Below are 18,855 nucleotides of genomic sequence, written 5' to 3'. Positions count from 1 at the left end.
TCTATTTTTGAAACAGATACTCAACTCCTTGCTGAAATAGAACGATTTTAGTCCAGTAAGCAATATAAAACCAGCAACTGATTACACACTTGAAAAAGTTTATACTGAGTTATCTGTTAGGCTTGTCTTGAAATAAATATCTCACTTCCATTTAACTTAAAATAAAAGATTTGGAATTCAAGAAACTTTTAAAAACTAACTAAGATGCTGCACTGTTGAGGTCAGACATCCTTAATATCTCTTTTTTTTACTACAGAAACCTCATGTAAATTTCTCACATTTTAAAAATTAAACGGAAGCCAAAATTCACAGGTAAACAGGAAAGAGGGTAAATACTTTTGAGTCTCTCTGTACAGTGGTAACACTTTTTAAATGAAAATTAAGTCCTCAAATCTTTAAGATACTGAAACTTACTAAAAACCTAAGTTTATCAGGTTTAACTTTTCTTACTTAATAACACCCACTCTAAAGCAGTTGAACTTTTGTAATCACCTGAAGATCTGAATTCAAAGAAGCTCTTACCTCCAGAAACCTGAACCAACTTCTAGGGACCGTCTCAGCCAGCTCCTCCACCACCTTTCTCCCAGCCTATGCTCAGTGCCACAGCCCGAGTTGCAAGCTGCAGCCTTGAAAGGATGCAGACATACCGGAGGAGGATTTTTATAATCTGGTTGGGCTCACTACATTGTATAACTGTCCTGTGTCCAATCACAATCTCGGCGCGTTACACAACGGCTGAAATGCAGGAAGACACCACACGGTCATAAACTGTTACTACACGCCTCTGCCATAGTTACGAAAAGTAAGCGAACAGTCTGTCTGAGCAACAGCAGTGAGCACACATCAACCCCGACAAGGAGGTTCAAGGGTTTTGCATAACCTGCAATGCTACAGGGAGAAAACCCATCCAGGGCCCCCAAAATTCAAGTTGCATAAATATTTACATGCCTGACTCCAACAGTTGTAATCAGGATTGGGATTCTCTCCATCAAGTTAGCATTTCCATAAACCTCCGTTGTGCAACTTGCACGGAAATATTTTTATTAGCAATTAGCCAGTTTTCAAGAGGTCCCAGATCTCAAAGTTCTGTTCCACAAGACAAAGTTTAGCAATCCACAACCTCACCAAGGATGGGAAATACACGATATAATTTGTGCTGGGCTCCTTCACTTCCATAATGGAAAACACTGCTTAAGAGTGATGTTCAGGGCCACAGAGTAAAGCGAGATGAAAAAGGAGGCAGGAATAGAAGTGGGACTTGAATTAACGAAAAAACACACATTAATTAATATGCAGTCCCACATGAATCTGTTCTTCTCTCCTTGACCTACCTCTCTTTCTGCAGGAGGACAACGCAGTCTTAAGGCTGCCCTTACACTTCTAAACGTCACTTAAAAATTTGTCACATCACAGCCCCTGCCTCAAGTTATCACTTGCTATCAAGTTTGTACCCCATCCCCTTACCCCACGAGGGAAGCAGTTACGTCTCCCAAATACAGCATGTGCTTGCAGTATGCATGAGACACCATCACTTCTACAATCAATACCATAAGTGATAATTAAAATAGGCCACCAGAAATTAACACCCACCCACCAGGTGCTGCCCGCATTTATATGCGGCATCTCCACTGCTTGTGCCCAACTGAGAGCCGGCCAAGAGCGCAGTGCTCCAGGGCAGAAAATAAGCTCACTTTACCTGAAATGCACCTTTTGAACCCAAATTTGCGGAGGCAAAAGCCAGGCCGATGGCGCCATCTAGCTCCCTCCGCTTAAGGAGCAAAGCCAGCGTTAATGCAAGTTTAAAAGGTTTGTCACACACTGCCGAAGCTTGCTTAATTGTCAAGACCCAAAAGCTGAGCATCATCATCAGATCAGAAATCTGCATGTGCTTGTTCTCGCATCAAAGAACCGACTACTGAATAGGGCACATTTAATTGAAAGCTGAGACTTATTATGTGCAATACTCTTTATTCATCATTTGCTAAGAATGCATGGAAGAAAGCCAATTAACTCCACTGATTATTTTATGCTATGTATGCGTATATAAAACCACATTATGTTCCAGCATTTAATCTCCACTGCAAAGAGATGTTGAAAATTTTCCTCCTCTACTTGCTCCTTTTCCAATTATTAGATTCTTTCCTTTGCTCTTTACTTCTGAATTCCAAATGTTTTCACAAACAGACACATCTTCCAGTTTCAATAAGGAGAAAGCTTACGGCCCTTAATGCAAGCAACACCATATCTTAAGGCCATAAAATACGAACTGCTGTACCACAGGTCCACAGATTGCCTGCAAGGTTACTCATCGACAATACTTGCGAGGAATATGCTGGAAATTATTTTATTCAAAGCATCTGACGTGCTCACAGAGAACAACAGGACTAAGTGATCAATGGCAAAAATATCCCTCAGGTTTTGGAGGAAATAAGCCATTTGCTTTTTTACTCCACCATCCAGAATTTTTTTTTTTTTTTTAAATAGTTGCATTAAACAATGCCAGGGACTCAAATGCTGCTTGCCCTGAATATCAGAGTTCAAACTATTATTGAGTTCAAATGCAAGGAACATTACTTAAGTATCCAATTAAACAAGACTTGTCTATTTACCTCACAATTAAAACTAATTGCTCCAAAGTTCATCATTGGAGAGTGAAGAATTTCATCATTTGGAAGATTTATTTCCGATTACTTACTTAGTATTTACACTCAGTAATTCAGTTCAAATAAACCACCTACTAATCTGGATGCCTTCACTTAAAACCCAGCTTCCATGATTGATGGCCCGGACAGATCTAATCGCAGGTTGTTTGGTTAAAACTCTTTGCAGTGAATAGGTACTTAATCAGTGCCATACTTGAGATGAATGTTCATTCAAGATATAATTCTTGCAACTGTTGTTTCAAGACAGTGGGATATTTTACAGTGCTTCTTCAAACCTCATAACGCTGCGAAAGACAGACGGGAATAAACAGATGAGATGCTCTATGTGTTGCTGCACTTCATTGATGGAAGTGAAATCACAGCAGACAATTTATCTTGCTCTACTTCAGTGTAAGAAGCGTTGTCGTGATGATCCTACATAGCTAGTCATCATTTTTATAACCTGCTTAATATCTGAAATTTAAACCGATGGGAGCATTTCCCTTGAGACTGTTACTCCGAGGAGGAGTTCACTTCTGATTACTGTAAGAAAACCCAATTTTTTTGCCTCCTTCTTCAGAGATATACAGTATTCAGTTTAAGTTAAGAGTGGTTGGGCACCAGAACAGCCTGCCCAGGGAGGGGGTTGAGTCACCATCCCTAGAGGTATTTAAGAAACATCTAGATTTGGCACTTCAGGGCATGCTCTAGTGGCAGAGATTGCAGGGGTTTGGGGTTTTTTTGTGTGCGTATGGTTGGACTCGATGATCTCAAAGGTCCTTTCCAACCATGATGATTCTATGATTCTAAGCATGAAACAAATAATTCAGAGTGCCCTGCTCAAACTACAAATGTTTACTGTCAGACACACGTTGGTAAACCGACAATTTACAGGCAACTTTCTGACTTTGAATTATGTATTCTGAGGCAGTTTTGCAGCACTCAGAGTCAATAAAAAAAATTCTTCTTTGAAGTCACCTATTTCCACTGTACTGAAAACTGTGTCTTGTGTATAGGGATGGCATATAATGGTTATCTCATATGATCAGAACTCGTAATAACATCACCCAGTGACCACAAACACCTGGTGACTAAATCCCTCCTTTGAACCTTCATATATTGCCAGGTAGTAACAAGAAAAACACACAACATGAAAAGGCAAGTCTGATGCAGACACTGAAAAAACAGTTAAGAAGAGGTTCTCTGTTACACAACTTATTTACAACAAAAAAAAAAAAAGCGCCCGTTCCAGCATAGCAGATACCTCACAAATTCAGCTGCTGCAAGGCACCCTTCTCAGAACAACGCTGTCAGAAAAAGGCACATCTTTGCAAGAACATCCTGTTTCATCAGGAGGGTGAGGTGTAGGATGCCTCATTTATGACAGCCAAATGAGTCTCCCGGCTACATTTCTGTAACAATCTCCTAATTTATGTATTCTTCCTACCAAAGTCATAACAAACATGTAATCTTTTACATCAGTGAAAAGATTCAACTTATACTCCCATCAACATCTTCCAGAATACACTTAACGTAATACAGCAAACACCAGAGAACAGCACCACATACTAGTACAATAAATAGATCCACTTCCACCCACAACCTGGAACAGCAGAAAGACTAAGCCATTAAGTTTGATCTTGTAGACACATTTATAAATCCACTGAATTATAAATTCCCTGAAAAAGCACTTACCAGAAGATACGATTTAATATGAAAACATCTACTGCTCTCTTCCCTAATGCTGTATCAAATATACACAAAGAATTACTGAAATTGCTTTGAAAGCTTACCGTTCAATTCAATGAGCAATGCATGGTCCCGGGTACTGCTTACACATACGCCTTGTACACAACTCTAATCCGTTAAATGCACATCTAACAGAAGGGATAACCTAGAGGCAGTTCACGTTAAGTGAATTCCACTTTTCCAGTTAGAGAATACAAGGCATCGTGCCCAACTTCTGTTCTTCTTAAATCCTGAATTCAGTTACAGTTTATATTAGTGTTTCTTGCAACTTTTCCTGTAACTGTGTATTTTTAAATACTTGTAAAAAACTCTAGGGTCTGAGATGTATGCCAAAGCAGACCGATGGTTCTACGTAAAAAAGTAATTACAAGATGGAAGTGCCTTTAAAAATACTTACATCTGATTTCTGTGCAAGAAATAAGAAATCATTTTTAAGGAAAAACAACAACAAAAGACTAGTGAAGCCAAAGCCCTACACTCCACAGGCACAGATCAAAGCGCTTCAGAAATTAACGGAGAAGGAATGTGCTTTTTGTGACCTGCCATTGTATTCACCACATCCATAAACTAAGTCAGACGCCTACGTCTTTCCTGGACCTCCAGGTATGCTTGTAATTAAAGGCAAAAGCTCAAATCATTTTTCTTCTAAGACAAATGTAAAAACCATTTATTGGTCAACATGGCATCATGCAAGGCTGCTGACTGCAACCTTTAAAGCATCATTACCTTCAAGTATTCCCAGATGTCCAGGGAAACACTGTCAACTTCAACATACGCTTGGAAGAAGACAGTATGTGGCCCAAACTCAAGTATGCGATAACTCAGCCAAGGGAACAATAAGGCCGGGTATCTAATAACCCTACTCCTAATAAGCTACAAGCGGGAACTCTGCAGTTAGACTTCACATCTACGACCACAATCCCTTCATTCCTCAAACATCACAGCACAGGAGCACGCCCCAGGTGTGCTCACGGGTTCTAGCCATGAGCCAAACCCCAGGAGCAGCCCAAGAGCTCTGACCTATTCCACGCCGCAGATCACAAAATGGAGTGGGTATGCAAATTTAGGCGCTTAGTCTAGACTTGAAATATCTGTTGGTGTTAGCTGCTGAAGGTGTTACTTCGGCATTATTTTGCTGTTACCATTTAGTTAGCACACTCATATTGTAGCTTTATCTCTCTCTATATATACACATATCTTAATGTTTGTGACTGCAGATAGTTTCAGAAGTGCAGGCTAAACCTCTGCACAGAAAAAAAAACAACAACCCACCAGACCGATCTTGCTACAGGCTGTGCAAAGAACATGGGAAGTTGCATTTTTTAGTTGAAGTTGCCATCATTTTCATTTTCTAAAAGAAAAACATGTTTATACAAAAACCCCCTATGTTTATTTATACTGTCTTTGTTATTTTTATATATACGGATACACCATTTACTCAGACGCCCCAAAATCTACCTTCACTAAACTGTGAGCAGCCAGGTTGAGAACTCTAGCTGGAAGACTCAAAGAGGGGGAAAAAGAGCAGATAGCCGCACTTGCGTTCAGTGATCCTGGTATCTGGTGCACGGTTCAGTAAGCAAACGACAAACGCAGCTTCTCAGCACTGCCCGACTGCTCCAGCAGCCACAACTCCTCCTCCCACCAGTCCCAACCTCCTTCATCTGAAATGAAAAAAGCCCTTTTAATCTTCAAAGCATGGCCACAAGTCAATCTCAAACTTAGCACACTTTTTAATTTTCTTTTTAATTATCCAGTTGGGAGAGTTATGCCCTCCTTGCTCAGTGACCTTTCATTCCTTCAAGATTATTTCAAGAAATCTTTCCTGGGAATAATCAGCAAATTTATACCACTTGCAGAGGAAATGTTTCAAGGCTTCCAGGCGTTGAGGGGGAGAGACAGCATGATTCTTCATGCGCTTTTGTGCGGGCAGCCTTTGCTACGTTAAACACTACCCTCAGTTCTGCAGGCCAAGTACCTTCTGGCTTCAGACTGCTGTGAGCACAATCCCGACACGTCTGCTCAAATACCTTCCCAGAAGTAAGCTGTCACCGTGCTGGGTTTTAGAGCCCCCGAGTCCTTATGTGAAGCCACAACTTCCAAAACAGCAGGAGAATTTTGTTCTGCTGGAACTGGCAAAAGGCAAGGCACAAGCAGATCATCTACTGGTGCATAGAGCAATAACAGATGCTATTATTAACTATATCAGCAACAATAGGTACTATTATAAATTAAATTAGCAATAATAGATGCTATTATTACTACCGGTAACTGTTGACCAACTGTATGTCCCACGAGTTTTGGTCACTAAGCATAGCTTGGTTTCACATCGCCATGGGGAAAAATTAAATCATTATTGCCACTAATGAATTTTAAGTTAAACCAGCACTACTTATTCTCTGCCCACACACTAAACAACTGTATGCAACCTACATTTGATTCCCACACATTAAGCCAACCAACTACTAATTTATTAATTTTACAACAAGCCTGGAAGTGTTTATAGAGACAGGCTTGTGTTTAACCAGACTTGCTGGTTACTTCCCGTACTCATGTTTCAGGCAGGCTTAGGTGAGAGCACTTACACGCACAGCACTCACGATCCACTTCCTTATTAACGTGCATTTGTACATCTTGTTCGCGCCTCGAGAAGTTAATGTGACGCCACCGGTTCAGTCCTCTGACTCCGCAGGGACAATTAGTAGAGCCAGGAGGTAACCAGGACCTGTTGAAACCCATCTGACATCTAACCTGTACATCATATAACACGTTACCCTGGAGAGATGTAAGACATAATTGAGTCCAACAGCTTTGAAGATTTTTCTCCATACGTAAGCGGTTAATTAAGAATGCATTAAATATATATTAATGCATTAAATATCCCTGCAAGCAACAAAACTGTTAAAGGCGGCTAAGTGAATTCTTCTCCAATTGAAGTGACAAAAATGGAATAGTCCACTTTAGACCAAACTGACTGCTCAGGAAAAGCATAAAATTTATAGTATTTTGACAGAGTTCACACTACTTATAATAATATTTATGCCAACTATAGTTTATTGAAGGAAAGCTTTTTCTTTTCAGCAAGACATGCCTTTTACAAAAAAGTCTTTTGGCAACATTTAGTGAATACTTGTGATTTTTGCCAGTAGAACAACCCTTTTCGGACAATATACTGTGGTTTCAATATCGAACCTTACTGGTTTCTTCATCTTCAGGGCTCTTTTGCAAATGTCTGTATAGCGCTACTTAAATAAATAAATAAAATCACAAATATTCTTACTTAATTGGCATCACTTAAAATGTGAGAATTCTTTGCTGCCACTATTTGGTGTAATATCGTTTAGGCATACATTTTGCCCTCAAACAAAATTTTCCATTTGAATAATTAAGAGGAGAAAAGACCAATACAGATAGCGGCTCCTTTGAAGGTACCCACATGCTGTGCTTTCTCCATAATAAATCTATTACCTGCCATTCAACAAAACATTACCTGTCACAACAGCCTCCAGAACAAAAACAGTAATTAGACTCGGATCTTAATACACTCGGCGCACTGTTCCGCGGTCTACAATTCAGCGGGATTACAAAGCAAGAACAGTGCACCTCAGCAAAATTAAAAATTGGGCTAATACTGATCATAAAATCTTTGCCAAAACCAAACAGCCAAGAAGGAGAGCTCAGATAATATTTTGGGGTTAGGCTCATTTATACTAAGGAACTCAACAGAAGGCTTAATTGACAGCTTTGCTTGATTAGATTGTGCCTTATTAGGCATCTTCATGAGAATCATTAAATGCATTTGATCCCTTGCAAAGAAGGGGAAGACTCATTAGCAATGGATGTTTACAAGTACCCAGGGCTCAAGATTACAGGAGTTCTTCCCCTTCTGCAGAAGGGGCTTTTTAGATCTGTTTTTAGGAGAAGGATCACGTTATCGTCTCCGTAAGAGCTCAGGCTTCCATCCTTTGCTTTTTCTGGTATTTACAAACAAGACAGACGGACAATGAAAACGTCAGATCATTTGAAAGCCTGACTCGTAAGAGCCAACCTCAGTACGCGACTAGCAAGCCAGGAAAATTCAAGCCATAGGAGCAGTCAACACTGAAGATTATTACTTATACCGAGCCAGATTTTCTATGTTCTGAAATGAATACAGCACAAATTGAGCTGTTCCCATTCAATTTTCAGTTTCTGGCTAGAGCAAATAAATAGATCTTACTACAACAGAAACATAATACTTGGGTATTAAAAAAAAAAAAAAAAAGCCACTCCCTTGTCCATATGATTTTTTGTATGTTTTAAAAGCATGTAAGTTGAAATAAACTACAGGTAACCAACAAGTGTATAACAGTCTGAATAAACCAGAATAGAGCCCTGTAAAATTATAATGATAATAATTATTATACTCAGCATAATCACCCAAAATTCCACAAAAAATTAAACTACCCACAGAAATACATACTTCAATATCAGACAACGACTGATAACTGTTATTGTTGCCATATATGACAGGACACAGAACAGTGTGAAATACCGCAATTATGTCTTGCGGTCCGATCCTACGGAGTAAGGACCTGGAGCTCCAGTTTCTTTCTTGTCAGTCTGAATCCCGATAATTCCTTAGGTTTGGCCTTTGTGCAATGAAATACGCATTGGAAAGCCACACTCTTTAAGGATTTATCAAAAACTCCAATCTGTTAAAATATGACCAAGCAAATGCTTGCATCAGGAATATGTAGTCAACTTTCAGAAACAATTCATTTTACATAAAAAAAATGGAAAAGGAAAAAAACCAGCTGCTGTAACTTGTGAAGCAGCTGGTGCTTTGGACTACATCGTCTGCAAAAACAAGGCTGTGTTTTCTTTGCTCAGGTATGGTAAGTGTCTGAATCCAGGATTCTCCACACCCAACGCGCAAGTAATAAACAGAGAAAAATTGTAAAAATTATGAAAATTTTTTTTCTGTCATAGGGATTCAAAGACTCCATGGAAATGCAAACCTTATCACAGCACAGTCCATTAAGCGCTATAAGCTCTGGGACATTTTCACTTTTTTCAGCCCACAAAATAAGAAAGAGGTTGCTAACTTTGCAGTGCAGCATTTTATTTCCATTCCAAGCTTCTAAATAAAAAGTGAAAGTCGTGACATGGGAGTCACATGCCTATTTTTACGAGATACTCATATGACCTTGAATACTGATAAGAACATATACACACCCTTTTTTTTTCTTTGAAAGTACAACAAAACAGCAACACTGAGCTACATGCTTAAACACATGACAATACAGGTAAGTGATAAAAGGAACAAGGCCAGAAAAAAAAAGGAAACCCTTCATATCACTACTTCTGTGCTAGAAAAGAAAGCACTTAATGGCAGACTCCAGCGGTCAAAGATTTCCAGCATTTTCTTCCCATTGCTACCACCCGGTCAACGACGACATCCAAAGTACTGGGAGACTGGGATAAATTCATTAAGGGCACATTAACCGCCTCATCATATAAACACAGCTAAGAGCACACTTAGTTGACCAAGTGTTTAAGGTACCTTCCTATTAAAGCTTCCGAACTGCAATTTATTCTCTTAACTTTTACAATCTTACAAGCATACTAATAGCCAGCATACCACTAAAATAGGCCTTATTGCCCTAGGCTGCCATTTCGTGGCCATGCAAAATAAAAGTAAATCCAATTAAAATGCGTTGCTACATTTAGAGCCCAAACTACTCAAAGCATCCACACACGAGGCTAATGCTCAGGAATGTAAGTACACAAAAGTCTGAAGTTGCTTTTTACGTACTTTCCGGCTACGCCAGCCCTGCTGTCTACCATGCATTCTCAAAATGCTTCAGACTACTGTTCTGATGACACAAGCACTGCAATAGTTCGATTTAAAAATAAATTCAGACAACAAATTTGGGGGGCATGGATTTGAAATCTGTTCGGTGAGTCACTACATTTCAAAACAGTCAAAACCAAAATAATGGTGAGTCAATCTCTCTTTCACCATTTATACTAATTTGAGCCCATACTTCAAGCAATTTTAATCTAAAGCAAGCATAAAGGAAACGGGTGCTGAATTAAAACAGTCCCTTTTATCACCCAGGAGATAACAAGCAAATGCTGGTTAAATCCAAACACGCATAAACAAGTTGTTATTGCCTTCATACCACATAGAGCCTAAAAGTTCAAAAATACTTACAGGTACGGTGCTGCTACTTACAGCTCTTCAAACAAAATTACAACAGGACTAATCTGCTCCCATCTGCTCCTAAAAATACAACTATCAGACAGAGCTTGCTTTCTCCGGCGTTTTGCTGACGCAGGTACAGATCAAAACATCATCCATTCAGGGGAGAAAGATTTACTGGACTCCATAATACACAAGCTAAAATCCAGCTACACCACGATTCTAAGGTGCACGTAACACACTCTTACCAATACAAGTCAGTTTTATTACATGCTTAGTAACGTAGGTTTTGGGATAAGAATAAAATATCCTGGCTGCCTCAATGTGGCGAGAAGACATTCTGGAAATTGCCTTTTGCCAGAAAAGGACAAAGTTTATTCTCTCCTGAGGTGGTTGTGGGTTTTTTTGGTTTTGTTTTTTTGTTTTTAATAAAAAAAAAAATAAAAGTAAGACCAGACACTTGGATGGTAACTGCATCCCCCCCCCCCCCCCCCCAGGCCCTCCATAACCAGCACTTTCATCTCCTGGCCTGAGAACTGAGACACAAGGAGATTTAGATCATTGAACTTCTAATTATAAAACCATTAAAGGCTAGTTTTACAACTACCTCAAGCCCAGCTATTCCTCTGCACATAATAAAATGGAGTTGTTGAATCGGAACAAAGAGTTTTTCAATACGTTCCCGCTGCGCAGGATGGAGACAACCAAAACGTGTGGTTTGGGACTGCCTCGCAGGGACCTCAGCACTCAACTCATCCTTCCCGAAACCAACCCAGAATTTTCAAACTCCAATGGGTCCAACTCTACTCTGAGGCCACAGCAGAGCCAAGAAGAGAGTCACAGCTCTCTGCAGACCCAAGGCAAATGATGATTCACAATTTACTAGACCGATGACAACATCGGTACCAAGAAATAAGTTCATCAAACCTCTGAGAGCGCACTGGATTAGAAAACCATGGGAGACACACAGGCACGCTGTAGTGTAGTCCAGACGCGCTGGACTAGATGACCTTTAAAGGTCCCTTCCAAACCAACACATTCTATGATTCTATTTCTGATGCCATACACATTTTTATTGCTATGTTTGGCACCAGAAATGGCCAAGATTAATGTTGAGTGCAAGGAATAAAACCGGAGCAGGAAGCTTCTTAACTAGTAGACTAGTTCTCCCTCCTACTTCCTTTCCCCCCCAAGTGCCAGCGATGTGTCAACACTCCAATTCCCTTTCCCAAGGAGGTAGTTCTACTCCTTTTGTGGCCAAATTACCATGGCAAGAAATCCACATTTTGATTCATCTCAAATAGAAAGGCGTTCAAATAGCAGACATTTCCTTCCCATAACCTGAAAATAGCCAAATATCATCAGATTTCTTTCCTGCCTTCAAATAAACATTGTCATAAGACAGCTCGTAACAACTAAAAATATTTAGCCATAAAGAAAATATGCTCCCCAGTACTGACAGAAGTATTATGTGCTGTACCACGAAGTTAGCACAATGTCTTAATGCACTTCACCCCTGGGAACGGCTAGAGAACATGGCAAATAGCTTTCATTTTAAATGATTTATTTTATTCCTGCCTGACACTACATCATGATGCATCTCTCTTTATTCATCCCGACTGTCAATATTTTTTTCCTGCAGCTTTTAAGTAAAATAAAAACACTGTAACTGCTGTCATACCATTCCATGACCACTAAAGCTTCATAAATAAGAACACTTGATACAAATACATTTTTCCAGCAATACCTGAGCCATCTCCTTCAATGGAAGAAAAAACATTCTGCGCAGCCATCTGCATTTCCTCTTGTAAGGATAAATGCATAAAGGAACGTTCAAAAGTATAGTAAATTTATTGAAGAAATGGCCCCATAGAATATTTTCGGGCTTGAGTTTTCTCACTGTTTTTCTTACGTGGTTAACACAAAGACACTGAGAGCAACAGCTACAGTAGAACAAGATCTTCCAAAAATCACCTTGGGTGAGACACTGGTTTGTAATCTGCTATGAACTGGAATAGCTGGAGGGTGCGCAGTTGACTTCCCCCTGTACACACAAGGATCAGAAGAGGTTAACTGCTGCGGTTCGGACTAGGTCATTAGAGCAGCTTAACAGCCACTTCTGCAGGAATCCGTACTGAAGATGGGTAAAGTTTCACCCATTTAACTTTTCGACCGTCTCCAATCAACCCAAACAGCACAACAATGCCACTTCATAGCACAATAAGAAAGTCCATTATATTGAGGAAGTTGACAGATTTGGCTATGCCAGGAAGAAAAAAAACAACAAACACACACACTGACAGAATCAAAGAAAGCAAACTCAACTTGACTTAATTTTAAAACCTTTGAAATAGTAACTGCATACAAATGCAGCATCTTCTACAGAGTCTTCTAAACAAATGTGGAGAAAATCCACAGACATAAAGTTTTCTGTTAGGAAAAAAAAATAATAAAAATCCTCAAACACTACTATCATCTTAAGCTCTCCCTGAAGAAGAGTCTCCAACCAAATAATACCAAAGACAGGACTTTTATTTCTCCGCTGGAATTCAACTCCCTGTTAGCTTCAACTACAGAGACAGAAATTCCCATATTAGCAGTCTTTAAAAAAAACCCCATACCCACACATCACCCAGTACGGCTTTAGGGATGTACAAAGAGGTCTACCCGTGGCTTGGGGAGGGTAACGAGCACGTAAAAATTCTCCAAACAGATCTCACTTCAATATAAAAGCAAGGCTTTTGTGGACTAACCCAAAAAAACTCCCTGACCTCCCTGACTGAGCAGCCATCCATACTGGGGTGCCAGCACCACCAAGGCGTCACAAGGCTGGGACCGCGCAGCTGGTAATGGATGGGGGCTGCTTAAAATGGTGCTGCCACCAAAGGAAACATTCATCAACCTGCAGCCCAAATTATCCTACTATTTGAAAAGCTGCTTTTCCTTCAATTTGTTTCCGTAATGAAGATGCAGAACGAGCAAGAGGCCCGTACTCAGAGAACGTTATTTCCATCCAGTTCCTTACATCTACTCAACATAAGAGCCAGGTGCCTTGAGAAAGCAGTTCCTCAAATCTAAGCCCAGCTAAGAGCAGGGTTTACAGACAGATGACAGACGGATGGATTTTAAACCACATGAATGTGGCCTGTTAAGGAACAGCAGAAGCACAACCCACCCTGGAGAACTGCAGTCCTTACCTCCTTCCCTTACCCCCACGGCTCTGACAAGACATTTTCAACTCCTATTCTCGTCTTTACTAAAGCCAAAGGCTTGTTTAAATCCATGATAAAAACCTCAGGGCTTGTTTAACCTCATTTCTAGCCCGAGGTTGAATTTCATCCAGTGCATCTCCATGTTAATACTGCTCTAATTTCAAGCTATCTGGATCATGACTCGAAGCTAGGAGGAGGGTTCTAAGAGCTCATCAGCTAATCCAATTGTTCTACCTATCTCAAGGATTATTTTCCAGTTTACTAACCTGAGCTACTTGTTGCAATAATCCTTTATCTATAGTGAAATCACTAGGCAGATCAAGGTGTGCAGCGTTAAGTCCAGCTCTGGCAGCGTGCAGCACATCAGTAGCTAACGGCTCTACTATTTCTGCTTCTCTGCTAGGTTTTACAGCCCGCATCACACTCCAGCTGCCAGTAAAACCACTACCCAAATCAGCTTTTTATTTAAAGCTTATACTGGGTAATTTAAAGATTGCTTAAGTATGGCAACACTGCACTGCAGCGGGGATACAACAGACATATTAAGCTCCCTGTGAAAACAGAGCATTTGGTAGTTTTATTTCAGCTGGTCAAGTTCAACAGCAACCGGGAACGCAGAATTTACCTGGCACTGAACTCATACCAAGAGTGTCAGCTGCACGGGGCAAATGATAAGATGGAAAAAATTATCAGGCGAGGTCTTCACCTTGTCTTAAATACATCTGGGGATTTCCCTTTCCTGCCAGAATCTTCTGCCGGCTCTGCCTGCAGCTCCCTTCGGGGGTCAGCCCCTGCCTGCACCTACCTGGGGAGGTGAGTGGCCGTGCTGCCTGGGACCCCAAACCTTAGTTAAGCATTTGGCTTCTCAGACTACAAAATGACAGTGACGGCTCCAAAATGAAAGCCCAGGAATGAAACCCTACAAGCCTCTGCCTCCATTCCCACCTTTTATAAAAAAAGGCAAAAGCCACTAACAGCAGAGATGCACAATATAGGTAGTTAGTCGTTGCCAGTTAAGTAAGAAAGCCCAATCGAAGGCTTTCAGCAAGCTTTGTTCGGGCATTTTTCTGCACTACCCACATCACTTATTTCTACCCAAAACGTACCTTAAAACAAAAGAAAAACCATGCACGACACCGAACGGGGCTCACAGGTCAAAAGCCGAAAACAAAAATATTTACTGCTTCGATCTGCGCTGGGGGAAAAAAAAAAAAAAAAAAAAAAAAGCCAACGAAATAAAGGAAACAAATCAATAAAAAGGAAAAAAAAAAAAAACCAAACCCTCAAAGCGTATCACGAGAACGGGATCAGACAAGAAAGCGAGGCCACCCCTTCAGGACCAGGGGAGAATTAACCTGCATTTCTCCATCCCATTTGCAAGCTTACGACTCTGCCACCCATTTTGTTTCAGACTAAGGGGGAAAAAAATAATTAAAAAAAAATAGATTATCTCCACGAACAGAGGAAACACGCCCCAGCACCCCAGGGACGCCTCCCGGGGGTGCCTCCGCCTCGCAGGGCAGGTGATCCCGCCGCAGGTGCCCACCTCAGGCATCCCCCTCTCCCGCCCAGGCCGTGCCCCTTCCCCTCCGCCCAGCCCGGGCTGGAGGCGATGCCGAGCCAGAAAACGTCGGCACGGAAAACACGGAAGGCTTTAAAATATAAATATGAAATAAAAAGGAAAGGAGGAGGAAGGTATGGACGGCGCAGAAGCCCCGCGGCCAAGGTGAACCGCGGCCGGGCAACATGGTGGAGGCTGCGGGGGAGCCCCAACCCACCTCCCCGGCAGGAGGAAGGGGCGAGCCCCGGTTGTCTGGGGATGGAGGGCGTCTCTGAGGCGGCAGCGGGGGGCCGGGATGGAGGTGACAGCAGGCGGGAGGCGAGAGCAATGACCGAGGCGGGCTGAGGGAAGAGCGCAGCGGGGGAGGCGCCGGCGAGGCTTCTCCCTCAGGGCGGGCGGGCGGGCGGGCGAGCGAGCGGCGGCGCCTTGCCGGGGAGAAGGAGGACGGGCTCACCTGCCATAGCGGGCTGAGGGCGGCAATGGCGCTGGAGGCTGCGGCTCCGCTCCGCTCGGTCGGCAGCGGGGAGTGCGGCGGGGCCGGGGCCGCCCCGGCAGGCAGAGCACGGGGCGGGCCAGGCCCCGCTCCGCCCCCGACAAGATGGCGCCCGCCACCCGCCCTTCTCCCCTCAGGGCTCAGGCGCCATGGCGGCCCTGGGGCGGCGGGTGCCTCACCCGCCGGGCCCGCCTGGGGGACGAGGAGGGCTCCCGGCCCCGCGGCGGGGCGCGATCTCCCCGCGGCGCTTCGCCTGGGAGGGTCCTTCCACAGCCCCCAGGGAAATGGCGCTCGCCTGGTGTCACCGCAGGCTGCCCTCAGCCCTGGCCCTTTCTAGGGTTTAGTTTGGGGTTTTTTTTGGAAAAAATCCAGCTTTTATAATAGGAGACTGAGTTTAGGGGGGAAAAGAAAAGGAAGGGTAAGGAAGTCGAGCCCCCCTAAAAGGTGACACCTCCACCACACACACTTTCGTCTTGCCAAAATCTCACTTCTCTGAGATGTTCACAGTTTTCTGGCTGGGGGCACGGGGCAAAGCTGATGTGATCCCCCACCAGCGCATGGAAGTGGGTGTTTTCAGACATACTGCAGACACCTGCTGCTTCGGTACCGTGTACCAAAGACAGACAACACTGCTTTCCCGTCCCTCTCGGCAAAACCTGAAATTCCTAATGGGTTTTGATAACGTTAACTCACTTTAATTTGGCTTCTGCCCTTTCCAGTACGCGCAGTTCTTGGCCGTTCAGAGAGCCAGCCAGCTCACGGAACCTTTTGCTGCTCAATGCTTTTCTGGGAAGCCGGGACTGAGCCCCCGCCGCCGCCTGCGGTAATTTCTACCTTTTCTCCCTCAACGAAACCATGCCGCAAACACCAGCCTGCTCATTTACAGTAGGTGTCCTTGAGATAATATTGACTGATGCTGAGCTTTCTCCCCTACCAGCCCCCTTCGTTATTTGATTAAGGTGCCTCGTAGCTGTCAGTCAATAGGAAAGCCTGTGCTCCCTGGACCAGTGACACTAATTGTAATCCATTGCATCATTTTACCCAGACCTGCAATTCTTTGTTGATCTTTCAGGTCTTTGCCTTAATAGTTGCTGTTTGCGCAGAGTTTGGCTACCAGGAATGTTTACCATGTATTTGTTGGCCAGCTGTCCAACCCCTTCCATCCTGCCCCTATAAAGAGGGTTTCATCAGATCCCATTAAAACCCAGGAGCTTATTTTAAGACCATAGACCCTATGAGGCCTCTGGAGCATTTGTGCTTCTTATCCTCGTGCATCATTTTTTCCACATTCACTGCAACACTCCTTGCTAAGCTTCTAAAAGGCTTTCAAATGAACCATATGGAGAACTATATAGGACACGGGTAAGTCACAACGCATCTCTGCTGCTGCTCTAGATTATGAATATCGATCCTTTCGCATTGTTCAATACCTGGCCTGATCCCAAACATATACATAGAGTTAGTGCAGCTTTTAAATGTTAATAGCCTTTGCTTGTTAGGGTAGAGGAACAGGGAGCTGTGATGTAAGGGACATTTTAGTAATGCAAGATTGATTGAGACTGCAGCAGTTTCGCTGTTGATGGGAGTTTGTGCAGGAAGATGGATCGTATGTATTCAGCGATGCAGCTTCCCTGTGCGGACTTCCTGTGTTCAGAAATCATTGGCAGAGACACAGCTCTCTCTATTATTTTTTTTAAGTCTTATAATTTTCTAACCTGCCCTCCCACAGTGGAAGGTGTCAGAGTGAAATACAGGTAATTCTGCAAGTGGGAAGTTCAGACGTGTGCATCAGTCAGATTGAAATTTAACAGATAAAGGGACCTCCGGGTCATGATAATCCCAAGAACAAGCAGGGGAAAGATGGTAGAAGTGGATTGAGTGCTCCAAGAATTGAATTTGACATAACTAGACCCCCTGAAATCCTGGGCTCAAACCCTGCAAAGCATGTTTCAGGCCTTTGTTCCTCTCAGATGAATTGCCTTCCAGGTGGCCTTCCATGCTTTAAAGTTTCAGAAAATACCCCCGTATTTCACTCATTCAGGGAGACGGAGCCTGGTTTATGCTGACACACTGTCTTGCTGTAGAAGTAAAAATAATTTTACTGGGATTATTGGCATATATAATTTCTGTTATTAAAATGTAGTGAAGAACCATGAGATACTTATAAAAACATTCAGTCACTTTCTGCCTGAATGATTCACAGAACCATAACAAAGTTGGAAGAATCAGAGGCACAGGATGTGCATGTGCTGTCCTTCATGACAATGCTATCAAGAGAAATTAGCAGCCATTAATCATTTAGTGTGCAGATCTTTGAGATCCTAAAGGAGACACTTTCCCTTTGTTCTTTTATTTTCTTTGCTAGATCTAATCTAGGAGATTATCTGAGCTCCTCAAAGGTCACCCAGGGATTTACCTGAACAGGTAAAGTGCTTCTGCATCTAGACAATTAGTCACAATAGAAGGTTTATGCCAGTCTTTCCAATTCAACCAGTGTAAAATACCTGTCCATCAAAAATATATAGCCTGAATTCCTCCTGTGATTGCCCTAACTGGCCTAAATTCCTATAACGCTGACTTTATGCAGCTAAAACTACAGTCCTGGAGTCCCGATTCCTCCCTCTGTTCTTTGTACTAATCAGTCATTATGCTTGCTTTCATAATGCAGGATAAATATTAGGGTATTAATGTAATCACAGGAGTAACAATTAAAGAGTGCATGAGCAAATAGTGCGTCGTGATATTTGCCAGCCTGAATCACTGCAACATCTCCATGACAGGGTGCAAGTAGGGACTTGATTTTGTCGTGAGGTTGTGCCCATGTGGAGCTGAAAGTCTCCGTAAGGAGATATTGTTGTGGGACAAGTCAAGCCTTTACCACCCTGGGCTGGGTGTCCTTCTCTGCAGCCAGAGAACGCGCTATTATTGCGATAGTCTGAGGTAACCTTTCATCAGTATGTTCCCTAAGCACGCCAGCTTTATTTTGTTTGTTTCTTCATGGCTCTGTGCAA

The 18,855-nt window shown here is 42.5% G+C and overlaps 1 protein-coding gene across 5 annotated transcripts in view; it reads right to left on the bottom strand.

Annotated features, from left to right (window-relative positions):
* The window catches only part of SLC23A2 (solute carrier family 23 member 2), a 57,267-nt gene extending 41,352 nt beyond the window's left edge, over positions 1-15,915 (bottom strand). The window contains exons 1-2 of one of the 5 annotated variants that reach the window (XM_054180943.1): positions 15,806-15,915; positions 14,897-14,980 (exon numbers count right to left, since the gene is read on the bottom strand). The gene's annotated coding sequence lies outside the window, so the exon portion shown is untranslated. Of the gene's footprint in view, positions 1-522; positions 3,158-5,849; positions 6,125-14,896; positions 14,986-15,805 lie in introns of those variants that run through there. The other 4 variants (XM_054180944.1, XM_054180942.1, XM_054180946.1 and 1 more) reach the window with 4 other exon arrangements.
* Positions 15,916-18,855: the final 2,940 nt, after the last annotated feature.

This window comes from Rissa tridactyla, chromosome 20 (genome assembly GCF_028500815.1).
Source record: "Rissa tridactyla isolate bRisTri1 chromosome 20, bRisTri1.patW.cur.20221130, whole genome shotgun sequence".
In the NCBI taxonomy this organism is placed as follows: domain Eukaryota; kingdom Metazoa; phylum Chordata; class Aves; order Charadriiformes; family Laridae; genus Rissa; species Rissa tridactyla.
The sequence above is the reverse complement of the archived record's forward strand: the minus strand, read 5'-3'. Positions and strand labels throughout refer to the sequence as shown.